Consider the following 22,089-nt stretch of genomic DNA (forward strand, 5'->3'; position numbering starts at 1 on the left):
AATGTGGTTAAAAAAGTAAAGTACTTAGGGGTGCACTTGACCTCCAAAAATTTGAATTTGTTTAAGGACAATTATGAGAAATGTTGGTCAGAGATCAAAAGAGACTTGGAAACATGGTCAAGACTGAAACTTTCCTTGTTGGGTAGAATAGCTGCTATAAAGATGAATGTATTGCCGAAAATGTTATTTCTGTTTCAGGCCCTCCAGATCGTGGACAAGGTGGAATGTTTTGGAAGATGGCAGAGGGATTTATCTAAATTTGTCTGGCAGGGCAAAAAGCCCCGAATAAAGTTTAAAATACTAACAGATGCGAAAGAAAGAGGGGGGTTTGCCCTGCCGGACTTGAGGTTATATTATGAAGCAGCAGCCCTCTGCTGGTTGAAGGATTGGATTTTATTGGAGAACACCGATGTCCTTGACCTGGAGGGATTTGATAATGCTTTTGGGTGGCATGCATATTTGTGGTATGACAAGGTTAAAGTTCATAAATTGTTCAAAAACCATATTGTCAGAAGGGCAATTTTCATGGTCTGGTCAAAATATAAAGACTTATTGGAGAGTAAAACTCCGAGGTGGCTCTCACCGATGGAGGCCAAAGCACGTAAAAGACTCAATATGGAGGCCCACTGGCCTAAATATTGGGAAATAATTGAAAAAATTGGAGATAAATGGAGGCTACAGAGTATGGAAAAGTTAAAAAACAAGGTGCGAGATTGGTTGCATTATGCTCAAATCCAGGAAGTTTTTAAAGCAGACAAAAAAGTGGGTTTTCAGGAGGAAAAATCGAAACTAGAAACAGAGTTGCTTGAGCCAAAATCTAAGCTAATTTCGAGAATGTATAACTTGCTGCTTAAATGGAACACACAGGATGAGATGGTCAAATCCTCTATGATAAAGTGGGCACAGGACTTGGGGCATAACATTATGTTTGAAGACTGGGAAAGGTTATGGAACACCGGAATGAAATTCACGGCATGTACTGCCTTGAAGGAAAACATTATGAAAATGATATACCGGTGGTACATGACCCCAGTCAAGCTTGCAAAGATATATCACCTGCCCGATAATAAATGTTGGAAATGTAAGGAAGAGGAAGGGACATTTTTACACCTCTGGTGGACCTGCCCGAAAGTGAAGGCCTTCTGGGAAATGATACATAATGAACTAAAAAAGGTGCTGAGATTCACCTTACCTAAGAAACCGGAGGCCTTCCTTCTGGGCATGGTAGACCAGAGGATGGTCAAGAAAGATAGAACTTTCTTTATGTACGCTACTACAGCAGCGAGGATTTTGTTGGCAAAGCACTGGAAGACACAAAATCTACCCACATTGGAAGAATGGCAGACGCAGCTGATGGACTATATGGAGTTGGCTGAAATGACTGGCAGAATTCGAGACTCGGGAGAAAAAGAAACGGAGGAAGTATGGGAAAATTTTAAGGACTATTTGAAAAAGCATTATAAGTTGTATGAATGTTAAAAAATGCTCCTATCTAGGAAGGTATAGCTTCAGTATCGGCAAATTTCTGAATTGATAAATAAGACACTATAAGACAGAAGTGAGATAATGAAATATTTTTATTGTGTGGAAATTAAAAATTAATGCAATTGTACTGAAATGTTTACATCAGATAACACGATAAAATGGAAGATATATTGTTATGTATAAAATAAGTTAACAAATTGCTGAGGTTTTGGTTACACAGGGAATGCAGTGCTCGGGAGATGGGGGGAGTCCATTGGATCTATGGAAGTTTGTATTTGAAAGTGGAAATTTGTTTATTAAAAACCTAATAAAATATTTATAAAAAAAATAATAAAAGTGTGTCAGGAGAGATCAGAATGGTGAGTGAATGTGGTAATATCAGGCTCCACCTTGACCAACTCCCCCTTACAACTGTAGGCTGCAGTACCTTCTGAGAGATACTGCTGCCTTTCTCAGCAGTGGTGGGAGGCAAAGAAATTTAGGTGAAGAAATGGTCTTGACCATGCATCCCTTCATTTTCCCTATTTGGCTCTGTCCGTTCTACAGGCACCAGGTGGTTGTCCATAAATGCTTGTGGAAAGGCAGAGTACAAATTTAAATAAATAAACGCAATTAAACATTATGTCTACCTATATATCCACATGACCCGGAAGCTGTATGCCGGCTCCTTCAGCCAATAAAGCGAGATGAGTGCCGCAACCCCAGAGTTGGCCACGACTGGACCTAATGGTCAGGAGTCCCTTTACCTTTACCTACCTATATACACACTATTTATTGATAGTCCTAGTATCCATTGCCTCCAGTTTCAGAGGCTTATTTCTGAGTAAATAAGGATCAGGTGGCATCAAGGTTAATTCAGCAAAGAGGCCATGACAAAACAGTTGCCTGGTAGAACAACACATTTATTGCTAAATCAGTCTAGAACAGCAGCATAACTAACCACCATAGTTTGGGCACAACACACCCTGTGGTTCGACAGTTAAAGCTCCCCAGTATAGGTTGCAATTGTATGAGACCAGATGGGCTTGAGACTCACTTTTCTTGAAAGTGGCCTTTTGAAAGCAATTTGGGATAGAACAGAGTGAAATCTGCCATTCAAAGGGAAGAAGCAAAAATGAAAATGAAAATATGGATGGTTCCTGGCATAAAGTGATGGGGAGTTGTTTTGGTCTATTTGGAAGAAACATCAAACTCTTTATTAGGACCAATCAAAATATTACAGGGTTATGAGCAAGCTTTCAAGTTCTCCAGGGATGTAGAGAGAAAGAAAATGGAGGATGTGTGTTGCGAATGTCCCACCGTTTGAAGGTTGTTACAGATGGAGTGTAGGAGGAGTTGGGCAAAACTAATTGGATTAGTTTCTCCTAGGTGCTTCTTTGTTGCTGTGCTACTGAGATAAAGAAGCAATCCTGGCTACTCCCACAACTGTTTGAATATATACAATCTAGCAATTGCTCTGTTTCCAGCAGTAAGCAGAACTCATGGGTCCCTCTCTCGTGGCTTTTAGTGCCTACTCACTGAATGTATCTAATGCAAAGTTTTACTTCTTTGCAACTTGTAAGCTAGTCTCAAGTCTGTGCTGATTCGTAGTTGATGGATTTGTTATTTATTTTTTAAATGGCATGTCTTACAGCATATAAAATAGGCGTCATATAGATATAATAATAATAATATGCTGCTGAAGAGCTGGACATGCTTGGGTCTCAGTTGTTCACTCCTGGGGATTTCAAATTTCTTAAGAGTACTTCCCCAACACAGAGAAGCTGAAATGTGATGCAAGCAATATGCCCTTGAGGGGGAAAGTCTTCAAGAGAAGAGTCTGGAAATGGAATGTTTTGAAAGGCTTTACATTGGATGTTTGAGAGCTCATAAAAATCAGGCAGAAAACAGCAACCCAAGTTCCCTCACAGAAAGAATGCAGAAAGTTATTGAACTTTGCTCATTCACACACTTTGACAGTCCTTGGATTGGATGAGGGGTGATGTGTAGTTCTAATCAGGTCCAATAATCTGGAAATACACAAGATACACATTGTCTACAATGGAGATAAATGAGATGTTGCATTAACATATATTTATTGCTACTGTATTAAGAGAGAGGGCATTTCTAAAGGCTGTCAAGAAAAAAACTGTGCTTGAAATGAAGAGCCCATGTTGTATGCAGTAGAATAAATAACTTTCCAAAATAGCAAACTATAGCAATGGCAATGAATGCAGAATCTGATGATGAAGTATTCTTGTAGTTGTGGCCCTAGTAATATTTCTCTCTTCGGAGGTGTCCAGCAACAGATCAAAAGGATAACACCAAATATATAATAGTGTGCCATAAAATAGCAGCTTTTAGTGATTGCTAATGAAGTAACTAAAAGAAGTAGAACATTGACTCTGATCTTAAACACTTTTTCTGCGAATAAGCTACATTGACATAAATGAGATTTCTTTAATTTGTTTACAGCATTAGACCCGCGACAGTTACTGTATTCTACTCTGTAGCAATATATAAATTATATATGCAGTACAAAGTAATAAGAAGGACAGTCTCCTACTATTCTTTTAGTCATTAAAAAAGCCTATTCAGTTTGTTCTCTGGTAGTAGAAATCCATTTATCCATGGCTGTGACTCTCCCCCAACCCCTAACCCCCATTTTTTGCCCATTAAAAAAAAATCCCCAGGGAGAAATGATGGTGAACTGAAGTGTGTAAACAAATTCAAAAATGCAGCCGATGACTTAGAGTACCTTCCTCCTCCGCTCCACTTAACTTGTTAAGGAAACAGCGTTTCACGTGACCCTTCGTTTGTTAAGTGTCGTCATTCCAAGTGAGGTGCGCGCAGCTCTCCCTGTCCCATCCCCGCGCTCTTTGCACCAAAACAACTCCAGCATTCTAGAATGCGGCAACATCTCATGACGTCACTATCCCAGACTTTTAATCAGCACCAGGACAGCTGCCAGCCTCTGCGTCTCTATCGGCCTTTCAGCTTCTAACAGGGCAGGACTGTGAATGTTTAGTTCTCCCTCTTTGTGCCTGGCAGTTAGTTCTCTTCCAAGTTGCCAGATGCTACGTTTATTCAGCGATGTCCTTGCCTCTTCTAGGCAGCAGAGTGCGCCATCGCCTAGTTAAGTCCTTTGCACGCTGTCGACCAAAATTAGTTAAGCTGGAGTGCAAAGCGAAAGAAAACTGTTACTCCCGTAGGGCAGTATGGCTTCGTTTTAGCAGCTCAAGGGCAAGACTGTCTCTCTCAAGCAGTTCCGAGAGGCTTTCCTCCTTATTAAGAAAGGCACAATCAGAGTGTTTCCGATTGCACAGGGGCCCCTAAGGTAAATCTCCCTACTCGCCTCCCACTGGGACATCTTGATTGAGGTGGATTGGGGGGTTAGAGAGGGGAGAGGATGGATAGATGAGAGAGCAGCAGTTGACTTCTACGTTGGTAGCTGCGAGGAAGGTGCTGAATGTTAAACGTAACAATGTCAAAATAAAGGGTCCTTAATCTGACAGCAGACTCGGATTTTTTAAAATGGTTTTAAATGGGTTTAAGGCCACTAGCTCCGATGATGTCAACATCCTTCTTTTCTAACCAGTGGTTCACTGGGAAGACTCGGGTTCCCCTTCCCCTGACAAAAATTAGGCAAACTGATAAGTGGTGGCTTGACCAAAAGTTCCTTGTTGGACAGTGGAGAGATGTTTCGGTATGGTATAGTGCAATACTAAATAAAAGAAGGAGGTGAGTTCAAACTAACATCACTTTGCCACTCACATGTGGTAGAAATCAGCCTGCGACTGAAAATCACAGTTTGGGGCGTGGTGACTATCTGAAGTCTTCTCAATGCCTTGGTCATTGTAGGGAGGAGACCCTTTTAAATAATCTCTGTATGACTTCTCTTTCCCTTCCACTCTTTACTAAAAAAATGTTATGGCTCTTTATATCATTTTAACCTTGTCAAATACTCGTCAGTTGGGTGCATCACAATTCGAGCACTGTTGTTTAGGATATGGAAAGGTGGGGTAGGGGAAGAGACGATTATACATTTCCAAAATGCATTGCTCAACGAATCTGAAATGCAAGGAAACCTCCGATACAATGGGAAGAAAATAAGGCGGGGTTCGTTTTTCGACTAGCTGAGTGTTTACAACATTAAGGGAGGTGACTGAAGACGCGATGGAGAACTCTCTCTCTCTCTCTCTCTCTCTCTCTCTCTCTGTCTCTCTCTGTGTGTGTGTGTGTGTGTGATAAAAATGTAATGTCTAAGCGGAGATCTGCCCCTCAGATGTATTGTTAATTCAGATTTGTTACTCCAAACTAACTAACTTCAAACAAACTTACTGAAAACCAGACTTCTTTATTTAATATAATTACTACTACTTCTAATGCAAAAGGCAGATTTCCTCTGTGTGATCTGCAGCTTCTTTACTCCAGCGTTGTTTTAGAGAAGTGGAGGGACTGCTCCGAAGTAAATGGATCACGGATCATTGGGAGTTAAATCCTACTGACATCCATAGGCCTATTTTGAAAGGAGATGGTTTTGGATTTTGCAGCAGAAGCCCATCGCAATTCTTTCACGGGCAAACATCTGGGGCAGAACTGCCATGGGTGTGTTTAGGATTTACTCCTGAGGAAGTGCGTGGGGAATTAGCAGGTTGGCAGCAGATAGATGCAGCGAGAGCGAAAAGGATGCCCGACTAAAATGGCTGTTTTCGCAAGATAGGCCCTTTTCTTTCTGTGCGATTTTTCTCTTTTCCTGCACCAACCAGCCTCCAGCTGTGCTTGCAGAATCGGGATTTTCTAGTGTTCCGGTTCAGATACCAAGCGGGTAATCCGCTTTCCCGTATTTTAATCCAGATTAAAGAACAGCGTGTCCTAGAGGCACCTGGCCTTCCATTACCTGATAGCTGTTTCGCTGTTGCTGCAGCCTCGCTCAGGCCCCACTCTGGGGCAGTAATTCGAAAACCGAGGCTTTGCGCCAAAAGCTACAGTACAGATTCCAGTCCAAAAAAATGGAAATAGACGTGAATGGAAGAGGACTATTTACCAACCGGCAATTTACTCTTACCAACGCGGTATGCTACCATTTATATTGTCCTGCCAATTGGTAGTGAAAATCTGAGTATACCTGGTTCGAAATCCTCCTTACCCTGGTAGCATAGGACCCGCTTATCAAGTGGTTTCATGGACGTAATTTTTTTCTCCTATTAACTCATAATTAGGCGTATTTGAGAGTTAACAGCCACACTTAGATTAAATGCCTGTCCATAACTAGCCTGCTATGTACATACCACTCATTTTCAGGAAAGAGGTGGTATCCTTCCTTGAATATATTGGTAGCTGCACAAGACTTTTACCCCTTCCTTTGTATAAGGAAACTACATTTATTTAATAAATTTTGAAAACATTCTAGATATCCGAATAATCTTAAGAAATCTTGAAAGTCACTCCATATATCATGATGGATATATCATTAAGTTCATTAGGATGTGAATTGCAGCTTACTGTTTTGTGGTAGAGAATACTAGATCGTGAAACCGAGTGCTACAGTCGAGTGTACCTAAATCTACGGAGAGCATTCGTGCCACTGTTTCGTTAATAAATATAAGCTACAGCCAGCGTTACCGGCAAAATTGACTTCAGCACCGCGGACAGCGGTCAGGTTCTGCCCGTTTCCAGTATACAGACAGTGATGGTTTGCCTCCCTTTGTTCACCCGCGGTTTTAGGCCCAGGCTAAACAAAGACAGCCATAAAAATGGATGCTCAAGGGCCACATCACCCACCCACTCTAGCACCGTTCTCTTTACCGAAATGCTCTGCAGATACTGTATATTACACCACTTTCAAAAAAAGGCAAGCACGGGTATCTTAGCTTTCACCCCGCAGACAGAAACCTAGGGATTCTCTAGCTCACCACCATCTCGTGGAGAACAATACTGAGAAACCGAAGTGTCTCCCCGCAGGACCTTCTCTAACTTGACGCAGATTACACGAGATGAGTGTATAATCAACAAACATAGCGATGCCATCATATTATCAAATGAATTTATTTTTTATCCGTCGCCTTTACATGGTTTAGGCAAGAAGCTCTGGAAAAACAACAGCTGTGAACCTACCTGTGATGGGTAAGAGACATCCCGCCGCACCTTTAATGATAAGGCAAGGGGTCTAGAGGAAATAGGGCGCCCGACACCACACAAATAGGACTAGCGCCTTAGATGGGAGTAGAAGAATTTGCATTGGCTCGGGGCTTTTCTAACCCTGTCTGTGGGGGAGTCAAAGCAGCTCTTCCACGGTGTCTTCAAGCTCCGCTCTTGGCATTCACCGCGTGCCTTAATTGTATGACATTAAATCAAGGTCCGCTGTGAACACGGAGAGGCAAAGCCTCGGATTTGTCACGTTCTCTCTGCAAACAAAATGGCAAGCGACCTTTAAGATGGAAAAAGGCAAAGCAACCCCCGCCCTCATCTTCAGCGCACCTCCCCCGCACCCCGCTTTATGCTCCGGGCCTGGCTTTAAATTCGAGGCCGCTTCCTTAGCCCATCTGCCAGTTCCACCAGGCAAGAGTCTGCTTAAAGATTGCCTCGAACGCCACCTAGTTAAGCTGCTCTAATGTAGCGAGCTCGTTTTCCCCCTCTTTAATTTCTTAAGACCACAGAATGACACGGCTTTGCGCTGATTGCTCCTGAAGAGGAGAGGATTTCGCCTGCCCTCCCCTCTCCCATCACACGAGCCATTCCTGCGCACCAGGGACATTTAAGCATCTCCATCCTTTCTCTGTTAAAGGAGGGTTCTGGATATCTACCCTATATAAACATATATTAGTCGTGTAGCGCGATGTGCGCCAATGAGAGAGGCAGGATGCGTGTCGACTTGCTTTGTAAAGCGGAAAACATTAACTCGAGAGCACCTGCCCATTCCCGGGAGAGTTGGGACAGCCCATCTGGTTTGGCTACAGGGACTGTGCCGTAGGAAGTGGAAGAGGAAAGAGGAGGAGGAAGAGGAGGAGGAAGAGCGAGACAACTCAACAACAGAAACACGGCTACGGTTAGGGCTTGGCAGCGTTTCAACGGGCGTCAAATCCGCAGTGGCTCTGAACTCTGGAGGACTTCTGCAAGGACGCTGGAACAGGCCATCAGTGATCAAAGAAACCAGCCCGAAACCTGGACAGATCGACCTCTGCCCACTGGCGCCTCTGAAGTTTCGCCTGAATGGCTTTCGCTCAGCTGCTGCGACGCTCTACTCAGATCCCAGTGGAAATGGGTGGTTAAAGGACGGGGCTCTCTTCTCCCAAGTCTTCCGTGGCTGGTGGCATCGGACTCCGGAGCAAGCGGGCGGAGGGCAGGTCGCGCCCCGGAGGCCTTCTGCGTCAAAACCCCCCGGTGTCCTAGGAAAGAGAAGGAAAGGCGAAGAGGTTAAGGGGGGGAGGAACCGACGCCTGAACTTTACGGCTGTCCGACGGCCGAAAATGACAAAGGCAGCTGAGGTAGGGGGGAGGTTATGGGGGATTTAAATAAGCAGGAGGGCAAAGCAAGAGGAGGAAGGGAGGGTCTGCCCCGTCTGAGGAGGAGACAGGCTGGAGTTCCCTTCTAGCCAAGCAGCAGGAGCAATCCGGATACAATCCGGATCCATTCGGAACGCAAGTAGCACAGTTCCCACTGCTACTAGGACCGCGGGATCGGCCCCAATGACAGCCAGCTACAAAGGACGTTGCCGGAGCTCTGCCTCGGACCCAAGCGGCGTTAACCCTTTACTTTCTCCCCGTGCAAAACAAAACAAAACAAACAAACAAAAACCCAAACAAAATCAAAACCGAGGGAGGCATCAATCCACCATGTGGGAATCGCAACAAAGCAATGTATTAAGGCGCGCGCGCGCAGGCACACGGTAAAACGTTACCCTTCCCCCCCAGTTACACACAACGCTCCCCCCCCCTTACTCAAGAAACAGAGGAAAATCCATCGATCGCCTTCAAACCTTCAGCGAGCCTGATCTCGCCGTGTGTCGCGGAAAGGCAGCCGGCGACCTCCTTTCTGTTTATTTTTTTCCGGGGGGAACTTGGTTCGGAGCGGTCCGGTGTGCGTGTGCGCGCCCCTCGCTCGCTGCTCCAGAATTAGGGATTAATGGCTCTCCAGCCAAACAAATAAGGCATCTGCCTCCCGTACAAGAGGATTACACGGGGCTGCTGACGTCACCAGGCAGGCAGATGTTGGCTCCCAAAGTCCTGATCATCTCCCCGTGTCCTTGAAAGCAGCCCCTGCGCTCAGCCAGCAGCGAGTTCGAGCCCCAGCCGGAGCTCCAGCCCCCGCCCCCGGCTGCCTGGGGGTCTGCTGGGACCAAAAGCCCGACTTAAGTCCCCGCGAAGAGCATCTCCCGCTTCGCCCTTCTTCACGGTCCACCTTTTCCCCGGGCTGAAAGCCTCTCTGACGCCGCCTCAGCTTCGACCTCGCTTCGCTGTGACAGCCCCATCCGGCGCCCAATCTCTGCCCAAAGGAGAGGCTGGACCTCCCCTCGCGGCCTCCATCCGGCCCGGAGGACAAGAGGACACCCTGCTTTCCACAGAGCACAGATCCTGCCCACCCCCTCACCCGCAGCCCTGCTCCGGTTGCCACAGAGTGTCCTCATTTACCAGCAACAGAAGGCTGTCTCGAGCTCCCAGCCTCTCTTGCCCCCACCCCTTCCATGAAATGAGAACAGATTTGCTTTAAATACTCCAGGCGCAGGAGAGAGGAGGCGGGGGGAGGGGCAGGGAGGGTTGATCGCAGCTAAGCCTGCATTATATAAAATCCAGAGTCCTTCCTCATCGCAACGAGGAGAGGGGGGGGGGGAGAGCGGCGGGGGGAGGGGGAAGAGAAGAAGAGTTTTGCCCAGTAATTAATGCAACTGCTGTAGATTCTCTAGATTACTGCGGAAGGATTATAGGACGTTCTTCTCCTCCGTGTACCAGCAAGCTGGTGGAACAAACTTGGAATTGGGTGAATCCATACGTGCAGGCACACGCATCTCAGCAGACAAGTCGGGTTTTTTTGTTTGTTTGTTTTTTGTTTTGTTTTCATTCTTTGGCAAAATGAGAACCCAGAGCACCCAAACATCAGCATTTAGCCACATATTGTTTTAGCATCCACGGTGTGTCTCACAATTCCCAACACTTCTTAGCGAGGATGATACAGAAGTACGAGGTGTAATAATAAAATCAGAGACCTCACCCCTAAGGTCATTTGGTTGTCAGGCAGCCGGCTGACTCCCAAGAGCTGACACGCACGCAGTAGTTAAGGTGGTACAGTGTTGTCTGTCTGTAACCGCCCACAGAGGAAGGACCGATGCTGAGGGCGAGCGCCAGGCGCGATCCACAAACCTCTCGCTCCGTAGACTTGCGTGACACTGCGCCAGAGTCAATGCGGGCGGCCTGGTGGATTGTCAACACCCAAGTAAATCCTCCAAAGTTTTGGGCCAAGTTCCTTCAACTGCTTATTCCAGAGGAGGTCAGAGCTGCAGCCCTCCTTTCGCAAATCAACCCCCCCCCCAAAAAAAAGCGGGGGTGGGAGGCGAAACCATCTATTTGCTTTCAGGAATCCAGGAAAGAACAGCAGTGTCCTTTATGCTGCGGTGCTGACACAGTCAAGAAAAGGAGTCGCTCTGCTGCTGAGAGATGGAAATGGCAGCCTGTCTCTTTTGCCTCTCTTGAAGGCCTTGCACCCTTAGCTGGTGTGACAAATAGCCAGAGAGAGAGAGAGACTTGGATGGAAACTTCGGGGTTTGGTGTCCTCTCTTTGTGCGGGTTTTAGAAGGCCTGAGAAGGCTTTAAAAGCCTGATTTGAACCGAAGAGTAACGCTTTTTGCCTTCAAGCCACGACTGTTGCTTTGCTTTCCTCTAAAGTCGATGACTCATCAGCTCAGTCTCTCCGAATCAAACAATGGTTTCAATCACTCCAGTCCGACAACTAGGCAAAACTCGACCTTCGTGTCCCTTGTGTCATGAGAAGAGCAGATCGCCAATACAGAAGGCGGGGGGAGGGGAGCGAGGCTGCCTTTCGTCTTGCGCTCTATAGATCGTTCCTGTGTTATCTTTGTCAGTGTGGCATTTAATTTTTCCAATCGGGGAAGTTGGCCGCTGATAAAATCAATTTAATTTATACCAGTGTCACTCAGCTAATGGAAGAACTGAACTGTATCTTTTCTTTTGTCTTAGAATTCGAAAGGATACAGAAACACACACACACACACAAGCGCTTTCTTTGGCTGGTGACAAAAAAAAAATGTGTGCGGTTTTGTAACTGCTTAAGAATGGTCTTTGACGGCTTAGTCTGCAGTGGGGCATGGCAGAGGTGCTTCTGCACGGTTTGACACATTATACAACTGTATGAGATGGGATGGGGGGGGGGACGAAGACACGCAGCACAGACGTTCAAGAATGGCAGTTCCACCAAATGCCTGCTTGGAATGATGGCCTCCAGGACGATAATATTGATATTATTATTCCATCGAGATAATCCTACTTTAATATCCGTTCGCTGTCCATGGTTTTGATCTCTATGAGGAGCGACAGAAAGGGGTCCATTTTAACGCGTGCACATCGCTTTGCTTTCCACAGTTTCGATTTATTTATTGTTTTGTTTTAGCAGGCTGACATAAGGCGAATTTTTTTTAATGCTACATTTCTCCCTGACAAATTATTGTTTTCTTAACAATAACATTGACATTAAAAGGAAAGGTCTTATATAATAAATATTGTCTTAGCCAACAGAAAGTGAATACTTTAAAAAAAAGTTATCATGGGCGTTCCTGTTGTTTTAGTAAAGCTGTAGATTACAGTACGGATTTCAGCAGGATGTAGGGAGTGTAGAGACAGAGACGCACAGAGATTCATTGGTTGGTCAACGGAAACCACTTTTCTGCTTCTTGGCTATACGAAACACTGGTGCACCAATGTCTAACAATTATACACGACTTCGATACGAATATAAATAGAATACGTAAAAGAGGCAGTAACAGAACTGAAAAGAATTATCGATTCTGGAGAAGTGGAGCCTTTTAAAAAAATATTTTAAAAATTGCTACAAGAAATTAAACAACCCAAAGCATTTTAAGCAAAAAAACATATGCACACAGATTTCGATCTTAATAAATCACTTATTTCTGCCAGGATTTCTACAACTTTACGAAACCGGAAGGACAATCTTCCGGATGGTCATTATTTCCGCACAGCAGAATATCTCCTTTTTTGCAATATCTTTCGAGTCCGTAACAATTAACTGAAAGCAGCAGCAGCAGCATCAACAACAAACCCGTTTCCTTATGCACGGACTGTGTGCCATTTATTGGCTCTAAGCGTTCAGCCTCCTACTGAAAATGAAAAACGGCACTCAGCGGTGAACTGTTGCGATCAAAATTCCCCCACACCAGGCGGAGCGCAACGGCTGAAAAAGGAAAAGCATCTTATTCTGCCCCCCCCGCGCCCTCCTACTATAGGACGATGCTTTCTCTAAGTTAGCTCCCAGTCTGCCCTAGGAAACTGTGATCTTCCGCTTGGGTGATATGGGGCGAGACTCAACCCGAGACTCTTTCCCCATGAACAGGACAGATGGCTGCCTCGCAGCCCCGCTCGTCTCCAAGGCGGGCCGCCTGACTTTTGCGCATGGGTCACCATCGTGGAAGAAGCAGGGCCGGCTCCGAGGCATGCATGGGCGTCTTCCGCACTGACAGGAGGAGGGAGAGAACCAGAGGGCGAGATTTGCAGCTCTCCAGCTAGCGAGGGGCTCCTTTCAAAGGACCAGTGGGGTTTAGGAGAGGGATGCCTCTTCTCTCACTCTCCTCCCTCCTTCCCTCCCTCCCAGAAAAGCCCGGCCTCAGTACAATGGCCCCTCGCCATTTTCCCCGGGCATCACAGCACAAAGCCGCGGCGCGCAGCTTCAGCACCACACAAAGGAAGGCCCGTCGGAAGGCTTTCACGCTGCCCTTCCGCCAGCACCGCCACCTTGGAAATTGTCCCCACGGAGAGAGAGATCCCGGGGGCGCGCGCGCCCACACCAGTGTGGGCGAGCGGGGAGGGGGCACCGACCGAGGCGGCCATTGATCTGCCTGGGTTTTAGGGGAACCTCTCACCAAAGCGGCAGAGAGAAAGAGAAAGCGGCGGTGGGAGGGAATCCTGAAGGCAGGCCAGCCCCGTGCAAAAGCAAGCAAGCAAACATGCAAACAAAAACACGCATTATTACTGTTACGATTTTGACTGGTGGCGTCCCAACCGAAAGCTGAACCGCTCCCTCTGCGCACCCAAGCCGGCAGGTCTCTCCAAGCAGCCGCGCACCACTCGGCTCAGCAAGCGCCTCTGAGCGCCCACCGATCGGGCAGCAGCCGGTGGTTTTCCGCCCGCCTCCACCGACGCCCCCCACCCCCACCCTGTCGGGTTATAATCTCTCCAGGCAGACCTCGACTTGCCCATCTGCTGCTCGGCCCCAGACGGCACGTGAGGGGGCTCACTCTGCCGCCGCCCCGCCCCACAACCCGCGGGCCGCGACTCTCGGGCCTTTCCTGCAGCCACCGCTGCCGCCCCCCCCCCCCGTCTTCCCGTTGAATTTGCCTCCCGGCCGGCGAGGCAACCCCCAAAGCCCCGCGACGGCCCGGGTTGTGCAGCGGTACTTACGGCAGTCAGTCAGTCAGTCAGGCTAGGTGGGAGAGGGAGAGAGAGGGAGCCGTTGGTAGTCCCAGGCGCTAGAGGACGAGGCGCGTCCGTACGCCCAGAGGGAAGGTCTGCAGAAAAAGGGCCTGTCCGGCACCTTTGGCCGGGAAGATGCACGTCGCTGTCCGCTTGACATCCAGCCGGGAAGCGGAGCCTGCTCGCCTCCCCGGCTTGTTGGCTGCGCTGCTGCTGCTGCTGCTGCAGCGCCGCCTCGCTGCTCGCCCCCTCCCTCGCCCCCTCCTTCCTCTGGCGCGCACCCGGCGTCCCTCATTCCTCTCCGCTTCCAATAGAGGGCAGGTCGCTTCCTGCATCCTAATCAGCGGCATCAGGCCTCGGTTCCCACTTCGCAGGCACCTCTTTAGCAACCCCACGGGGGCTGCTGCAAGCACAAAAGAGCAGCTCTGGCCGCTGCCACCGAGATGTGTTACATGGCCGCGGCCTGTCCTCCATGCGGGTCGCTTTCCACCACCGCTACCACCCTCTTCCTTCTCCCTCCCTCCCTTCCCATCTCTCTTTGGCATAATGAAATCATAGGTGTGTGCCTCCCCCTCTGAAAAAGATCACGTCAAGTTGGAGTGGTCGGAAAATTGATCGTTATGCGCGCGCGCGCAGGCAAGAGATGCGTGTAAACTGCTGAGCGCCCCCCCCTCTCCACCTCGGACCTCCCTCACCCTACCCCGCATGCTCCCCGCATCCCGCAAAGGTCACACAACCCTACAATCCGCACAATTACTTTCCCGTACAGTCCGGAAAGCAACAAAATCTCTCCGAAAGGATTACAGGCATTTTCCAAAGGGGAAAAAGGAAAAAAAAGATAGAGGACTTTAATCTTAAATAGAAGGGGTGCGTGTTTGTCAACAAGATATTAGATTCCGAACAAATATCCAGGATTATAAATATATTTATTTAATCTAGTCACCCACAAACGTAGCATTGCAATCAAACATCGGAGCTCAGCTTTTGAGATTTATGTCTTGCACATTCATGCAGAGCCCCACGCAGTCTTTATGTTTCAATCGCTTAAGGAGGTTGCTGTTGTTGTTTTAAAAAATTGCGCTCTGTACCTTTTAAAGGAAAACACGCATATGTACATAATGAGGTGGATGTTTTCCCCTTTAAAAACATTAATCTCTTATTTATTGAGAACCACAGACATTTACTGAACGAGTACGTTTTAGTCAAATATAAGGGGATTGTTTTTGTTGTTATTATTAAAAAGGCAAGACTGATGTACAGTATTGAGCCATAGTAACACACACACGCAGAAAAGACACGTGCACTCAAGGCAGAGGTAAGGGCGCCTTGCGCAGCGCGCCTAGGCACAGCCCCCCTCCTCCCGCCCGCCGGCCTTTCGGAACTGGAAGCTCTTTCCTTTGCGGATTATTCCCCCCCAATGCCAATTGACCGCCTGCCTTGCTAATGTGGAGGCAGGGAACTCCGGGGCGGGAGAGTCTTCTGTCAACAGGCAGGGAAATGAGATGCTAAAAAGACTCCGGTGTAGTTCCTTGGGCATCGAGGAGCTTCCTGAAGCGGGCTGGCCTTGGGGCGGGGGGAGACAAGGAAAGAAGGAGCTCTGGGGCTGTCAATGTTTCCAAAGCAAACCTTCTCTCTGTTAATAACGCGCATGACCCTAAGGAAGGGCAGCGCATGCCTTTCCTCCCAGGCTGGTCCATTGCGTAGGATAGGTCATCAGGGAGATGTCTCTCTCCCCCCACACATTGGGAGGGGTGTCTCTAAGCCTTGGTTATATAAAGTTTCCCCCTTGGTGCTTTCTTTGCCGCCACCCCTCCCGTCAGCAGATTCCAACTGTCCTAGCTCAAATGGGTCCTAATCCGACTCTAGGGGAGATTAAAGAGCCAGAGATAGCTGTATTTAGGATTACCAAAACGAAATGAAGGAATCTAATCCTCCACCTCTCTCTTTCCCCCCCTTCTCTCCCCCCCCCCCGCCGCACACGTATTTTCTAGTTTTAGTCATGATTTCTCTCTGTCTTTCTCTCTCAGACCTCATGTTACCTTTGGGTGTTTTTAAATAAACGACATGAAATACGTGGAAGGAAGGGAGACGCGGCTAGACGGATCTCGAATGGCGCTTATTCTTATGGCTTGGTGGAAATTCACTGGGTCAAGCCATGCCGGAAGGCAACTGAAGGTGATGGGTTAAGAAGGGACGGGTCGCCAGGTGCCCGTGGATCTCCGAGGGGAGATTACAGTTTCTTCGAGTTCTTCGCCACGTGGTAGAAACTGGTTAATAGCGAGCATCCAGCTGTCCGGACTACCTAAGGCCTAACGCAAAGATACGAGGAAAGTGGAAGCGATCGTATCTACTATTAAAAACACTTGGCGTGTAGGAAATGGTTCCGTTCTGATAGCAATTCACAGCCCTTTCCGGAGATGCTAGGCCAAATAAATTAAAATAAAATGGAATTAATATTAGGGGCTTGCATTTATTCCTCCTTCAAACAAAGGAAAAGAATATTCACTCAGAATGGTACATCCAGATCGAATGGGGTTTTTTATGGTGTGGAGGACAGAAGTGTGCAGTGTCAGAGACCAAGTTGGGTGAGTGTGTTGTGGAGGAAATAGTTGGAATAGTGTTGAAAAATTCTGCCTGGAGATTAGGACTCCTTTTTGGCTGTCAATAATCTCCTCGTGGAATCAGTAGCGAAGCCTCCCATGAATTCTACGGTTTCTGGATCTGCAGCAGTGGTGTAGTGGAACATTTCATTTTAGAGCAGGGGCTGTGACGTAATCTCCTGGAGCGATTGCTTCGTCTCTTGTAGTGATGATGTCATCTCTTGAGATGATGATGCCATCTCCCCGGGCAATTTCCCGCGCCCCAAGAAGCTAAGCGGAGGAAGAGGCTGGTTACTTGGCGTAGCTGCGGCTTAAAGGTTAAACTGCCCCTTTTAATTTGAAACATCTCAAAAAAGAAAGAAGTCCTTTTTATTATGACCAAGCTTTTGAGTTCTCCAGAGCTCCTCATTAGGCTGTGTTAAACCAAGTGGGAGTGAGATTAAAACCTGACTTGGTCTTGATACCACACTGTCTGCACTGGTCATAGTTGGTAACGTTTTGTCTAGGGCGCGGCTATGGGGACTTTACTGTGGGGACACGAAGAGCGCCTGCACTCCAGAATTTGCCGCTGACTGTGAGCTGCTCCACTTTGAATCCCAGGCCAGCTCCATTGTTTATAGTTCCTAGCTGCACTGCAACCCAACCTACGTGACCGGTGGTGGGGATTTGAACGAGTTTCCCGTCCCCTTATTCCGAGGCAGCGCCTATAGCTCAATGCCTGCTACAACCAGCGAGGCATTTCTCCGGACAGGGCCGCGCTAGGGGGCGGGAGAAGAGCGCTCGGAGTCCAAGGTGTTCTTTGTGATGTCGTCACAAGGGATATTAGCATATCAATAGGGGAGAGGGAGAACTGCGCGCGGGGGAGTGAGTGGACGCCTTGGCCCTCCCTCTTCCCTTCCTTAGCTTTGCGGTGGATCTCCAAGCCATCCAATCCTAGGCTAGGCTAAAAGTGCAAAGAAAGGCAACCAACGTGTGTGGACCACTAGCTCCATCCCTTTGTCTCCCCAGCCCATTCGGCGGACAGAAACCATAAGCACCCCGGTCTCTTCCCGCACTCGGGTCCCCAAGGCACCCTGAGACACCCCAACCCCCAACGCACACTTTAAAGGACACCCACCCAAAGATTGGGAAGAACTGTAGTTTCTTAAGGGTGCTGGGAATTGTAGATCTCCCAGGAGCAAACTACAGTTCGCAAGTTGGGAGGGAGGATGTGCGTTTCAGTTCTCTCTTGGCGGCTTTAGGAAAACCTCGGGTTTTCACCTGTAAAATGGGAACAATGCTGATAGACCTTACTGAGCGGCTGAAAAACACTCAACACCCAAGGAGCCTCTCAGGCGGCGGGGTGGGCAGAAAGAAACGTTCACATTGCTTAATTTCCTTCACTTCGCTTTTCCTGTGTCTGGGAAGTTTGGAAGATCATTAATGACCCCATCTCGAAGATTGGAAGTAGCAACAGCGGCAGTGATATTATTTCGAGTAGTTTGATCAATACTTGGGCAACGTTCGTGGGCCGAAGTCGAAGCGCTTTTGAGATCAATTTGATTTGATGCGAGAGTGAAGCTCGTGTCCGCCTCCCCTTGAAATCCATTGGACTGAAATGTGCTGGCCTTTGGTGCTATTTCCCTGATCTGTCCACCCTTTTGCGATCCTCTACACGCTTAACACCCCTTGGACTCAAAAGGTCTCACTTCTGAGATGGCACGTCTAGCATTGCACGGCCAGTGTTTGTTGTCGCTCTCAGACGTCACCAAACTGGCTTTTCCTCTCTCTCTCTCTCTCTCTCTCTCTCTTCTCTCCCTGACTCGACCTTGTCGACTTCTCCCTCGCGATCGCTTTTCTCTCCGCCTACCTTCAGCCTCCCGTCTTGGTCCCAGATCCACGCCAAACGGATGTAAACGTTATGGCAATGGGGGTGGAGGTGGGGGTGGGATAAACTGAAAAAGGAGAAATTGCTGTTGAGTGATACAGCTGTTACGAAATCGCACACAAATAAACGGCGCGCCCTGCCTTTTCCAACCACTTTCAAAAAGAAAAGAACAGGGGGGGGGGGGGAGGAAGGGAAGAAAGATCTGAACTCGAGGATTTAAAACCCAGCCTGGAGCCGCTCACAAACGGGTGCACATTCTGAGTGGACGCGTGTTTCTGTGCTCAGTACAGTAATACCGCGCTCGCCTCTGGCTACCGAGCTGGAGACGAAGCGCCACTTAGGTTGCAATCTAGGCAGCGAGTCCCATTGAACTGAATGGGGCTTACTTCTAACAGGAAACGTATCAGCTTCCATAAAAGCAGGTCCGAATCAAGGCACGTGGTTTGAACCTGCTGGGTCAACTAAGGGAGAGTTTCGGAAGGCTGCCTTGTGAACTGGGAGTAAATCTGATTGAAATCAACGGGACTTACTGCGGAGTAAATAAGAGAGCGGAGCAGGTGGTCGTTGTTGCTTTAACTGCCTGCCGCAGAATAACTCTTTGCTTTTCTTCCTTTTGGGGGGAAAAAGAAATGAGAAGTCAGGTTTTGCCTTGCCAGATTAAAAAAACCAAACCCGAATGAGTGAGTAAAGTTTACGATTAAAATAATGGTCTCTTGTGGTCTCTCTCCCCTGTGTTCTTCAAAACACGCGCGCGCACCAGCTAGGCAAAGTAAACTCTTGTTCCAAGTTGCTAGTGCTGTCGATGGAAATGAGGTGGTCAAGAAGAAACAGTGGCGAAGGCCTCGGCTTTGCCTCCCTCCCAACGAAGCATTAGAGAGGCCCTTTTGTGGCTGCAGCAGCGGCAGCGCACCATTTTGACCTGGAAAGGCACAACAACATCCTGCTTTGCTTGAGCTGAATTCAAAAAGCCTGAGGGATGTAAACGCGGGGTAGGAGGCGCGGGAATCACCCATTCTGAATCTGTTTCTAGAAAATCCAGGCTAACAGCCATCGCAGAAAGGGGGAGGGGGGGGAGAGGCGGACAAAAAGAAAAAGAAAAGTCCAGGGCTGCTGCAAAAATTCCCTTTCTGACCGGGATGTGAAAAGGGGCTTTACATTCTGTGTGAAATCTCCGTTGTTGTTTGGCAAACAATGGGCGACTGGAAGGCTGAGGGAATGAATAGGCAATCCGCAGGATGCGTGCGGGTCAGTGCTTGGGGTCTCCGTCCTAAAGCCCTCTTTCTCAGCTTGCCACAATAAAGTAGCATGAGGTTTTAAGGCTTTGCTGGGTCACCGGCCATCTCCTATTATTCTACACTTCACAACAACAACACACACACACAATCCAGCCCCCCCCCCTTAATCAGCACTGACCAGAGGCCCCTTTTGGAAACAAGAGGAGCAGAGTTGAAGAAAGACTCTCTCTCTCTCTCTCTCTCTCTCTCTCTCTCTCTCTCTCTCTCACACACACACACACACACACACACACACACTCAACAGGCCCTCCTGAAAGCAAGATCTCCCATTGGCACTTTGGACCAAAGTTTTCCACCCCCCCTTTCCTTTTATCATAACAAAGCTTCCAACTCAGACCACAAGAGAACTGGACTTTTCTCCCCCTGTTTCTGGCCTTCTCATTCTTTCTCTCTCTTTCCTTGGCTCTGAAGATGATGGAGACTTTGTTGCAAGTAAGGATGCCTTTAGGTCAAATGGTCCAGGCCTAGCTGGGAGCTGAGATTGATCCTGGAAGGGAAAGCTGCTTCCTGAGCATCTACTTTGGTGAGGGAGTTAAAAATGGAAAGGGGTTTGGGTGTGTGTGTGTGTGTGTGTGTGTGTGTGTGTGTGCAACTGGGCCATGTGCTTTAGAGCTGATGGATTAGATGTCATTCCTGAAGTTGTCTGAGGATTTCTTTCATAGTATAGTGTATTGACTCTGGCAAGAGTTTGTGTTGCCTAGTACTGTCCAGTGTAGAATGCTTGCTACTAACCTGAAGAGACTATTTTGTACATTAAAAGGGTGGGGAAATTATTTCTCTATGAGCAGAAATGGCAAAAGACCTTCCCAACTCTACAGTGTTATGATTCTATGATATGTGATTATGATTCATGCTTTAAAGTATAAATGACTGTTTCTTTGTTTGGGTATTTTTTTAAAGTTCAAATTTATTTTAAGGTGAAGGATTTACTGAATTGCCCAGAAAGCAAGTCTCTATATAATCTGCAATGTATGGGTATAATAACTTGTCGATGCCTATATATCAAACCCACGAGAGGTCCCCCCCTTTAAAACAATAAAATTGGTACTACTGTTTCTCCCTCCTAAATGCAATTCATGAGAGGTTAGTCCCACTGAATTTACCTCCAAGGGCATGACTAAGGCTGCAGTCCTATGCACACTTATTTGGGAGTAAGCGCCATTCAACAAAGTGGGACTTGCCTCTGAGCAAACAGAGATAGGACTGAGTTGTAAAGGAGCAATCATGTGCACACTTGGGACTAAGTCAGTGGGGCTTACATCCAAGTAAGCATGCACAGAATTCCACAGCACATTTAATTTGATTGGAAGCAAGATAGCTTCTTCTTCTTTTCTTTTTGGAAAAAAGGGAAATAGGTAGTTTTCTCTGCCAGACTAAACTGCCCAGGCTTTGCAGTTGTTAAAGGGCAGAGTCTTATATGTACCTGAGTGGAAGAAAGCAATTTGTACCTGTGAAGAGACTGTACAAATTGAATCCCTTGTGTATCTTAGGGTGAGGTAACTTATGCTTTTCAAATGATTTATTCTGGGGTGGGAGAACTTGCTTTCTTAAAAGGATTCTCTTCAATTTACAAAACGGTGGAGGATATTTTTTATTAAATAATTTCTAAAAAGAAAAAAATATGTGTGAATCAGGGTGGTATCACTAAACAGGTAAAAGCACTCAGATAAACTTGAAAGAAAGTATCTGCACAATTATCTAGATGGGATTCTTTGTGGTATGCATATTCAGGGTTTTTTGGGGACTGCAGGGGCCCACACTCAGGGCTTTACTGATGAAGACAAGGAAGATCTTTTATGACACCACCTAAGGATTTCCCCTCATTCACACTGGGAACCCCAAGACTTGCACCATTTATGAGATATTCACCTCCCTGCTTACAGTAGTAACATTGTCTGTCTCCTCTTTTTTGTCCTCTCAGGATTGTGTTCCTGAGATTTTGCAGAAGTTGACATTTCAGTAAAGGAGTAATCAAGTGTTATCTAAATTATTTAGAGCCTGGGATTAAAGGCCTTAATGCTGAGTGCTGACAAGCTTTCAAATGTAGTCTGGGGAGGGGAAAAGTTTTGTATTCTCTCCTCTCTGTATAGACTTTGAAAATAATTTCGATATGTTCTGTGAATTGTTTTTATTTTTTTGGAATTTATGCACAGGGAGGATGAATAATTCTTTTACAAGTCATTCTCCAAAGGAATTAATAAGACCCTCCA

At 47.2% G+C, this 22,089-nt stretch overlaps 1 long non-coding RNA gene across 1 annotated transcript; it reads right to left on the reverse strand.

The window, feature by feature from the left end:
- Positions 1-15,024: 15,024 nt before the first annotated feature.
- LOC309374546 lies at positions 15,025-19,284 on the reverse strand. The gene is made up of 2 exons (XR_014170623.1): positions 16,157-19,284; positions 15,025-15,205 (listed from the first exon to the last, which is right to left on the reverse strand). It is a non-coding gene; the product is annotated as an uncharacterized lncRNA (long non-coding RNA).
- Positions 19,285-22,089: the final 2,805 nt, after the last annotated feature.

The sequence above is a fragment of the Podarcis melisellensis genome (assembly GCF_964234715.1).
Source record: "Podarcis melisellensis genome assembly, chromosome: 7".
NCBI classification, from domain to species: Eukaryota; Metazoa; Chordata; class Lepidosauria; order Squamata; family Lacertidae; genus Podarcis; species Podarcis melisellensis.